The sequence below is a fragment of the Bison bison genome, unplaced genomic scaffold (assembly GCF_000754665.1).
Source record: "Bison bison bison isolate TAMUID 2011002044 unplaced genomic scaffold, Bison_UMD1.0 scf7180017846940, whole genome shotgun sequence".
NCBI classification, from domain to species: Eukaryota; Metazoa; Chordata; class Mammalia; order Artiodactyla; family Bovidae; genus Bison; species Bison bison.
Window position 1 is genome coordinate 4256 of NW_011477513.1, and position 1430 is coordinate 5685.

Sequence of the window (1430 nt, forward strand, 5' to 3'; positions counted from 1 at the left end):
TGAAACCCATTGGTTTCTTGGGGTTCCCATCACCATCTTTAGCACCAGGGCTTATACTGTGACACGCTGTTCCAAGGAAGGTTTGGAGGAGGAAATATAGGAAAGGTAAGGATACATGAAAGAGGGAAATGATATGCTACAGAAAGGAGGAGAAGAGGCAAATGAGGAGAGAATGGGACAGCAGTCTCCCTTTTTGCTGAGAAGTTATCCAAAGTAACCATTTTCTATTCTCACCACACAAACAAAACATGACATAGCATATGGGATTAAAGCAGATGACCACAGGTGAGAAAACAGTAATATGTCACTGAGTTATACGCAGAATATTTCTGCTCTTTCTCTCTCCCTTACACATACATTCACACATACTCTCTCTCTCACCCATACATAAATATAAACATACACATACACAAATCCTTATTTTATTCAATGGCTACATTCTGAAAACCTGGGAGCCATATCCTCATATGGCAATGTTAGGGATAGTAAAGTAAATACTCCTGGTTTGTTACCTCCAGTAGCAGCATTTATGTTGGTAGGGAATAGAAAAATTTATAAATAAAATCATGCTATATTAGATGCTGCAGAGTTGTATAATATCCTAGAGATGCCAAAACTTAAAAATATATAACTTTATTATTTTTAAGCATCAAGAAAGATTCATTCACAATGCTTTAATTTTAGTGTCACTTAAATTTGCTAGGCATTTTATCTATATAAACCTGAAGCTAGGCATAATTTCAGGACATGAGTGCAATTTTTCATGTTAATTTGTTATAAGTTAAGGCATGAAAGGCATATGAACATGATTTAGCTGATAAGCAAAAAGCAAATTATTGTACTTCCTGTAAGAACATCAAGGGATCACAGAATAAACAGGAATCTGGAGGCATCAGATCAGAAACCAAACCTTTTCATAAGATTTGTCCTGTTGTTGTTCAGTTGCTCAGTTATGTCTGACTCTGCAACCTCATTAACTACAGTATGCCAGGCTTCCCTGTCCTTCAATATCTCCCAGAGTTTGCTCAAAATCATGTCCATTGTGTCAGTGATGCCATCCAACCATTTCATCCTCTGTCACCTCTTTCTCCTGCTCTCAACCTGTCCCAGCATCAGGGTTTTTTCCAATGAGCTGGCTCTTCGCATCAGGTGGCCAAAGTAAGATTAGCATCTTAGATTAGATTTTTGATGCTTGATAATTCCATAAGATTAGCATGCATCAAAAATAGCAATGGCTTTCTAGTATAAAGATAAAGAAGAAAATTCTAAGAGAGACCATCTGACTGGTGGTGGTTTAGTTCCTAAGTCATGTCTGACTCTTGTAACACCATGGACTGTTGCCTGCCAGGCTCCTCTGTCTGTGGGTTTCTCCAGGCAAGAATACTGGAGTGGGTTGCCATTTCCTTCTCCAGGGGATCTTCCTGACCCAG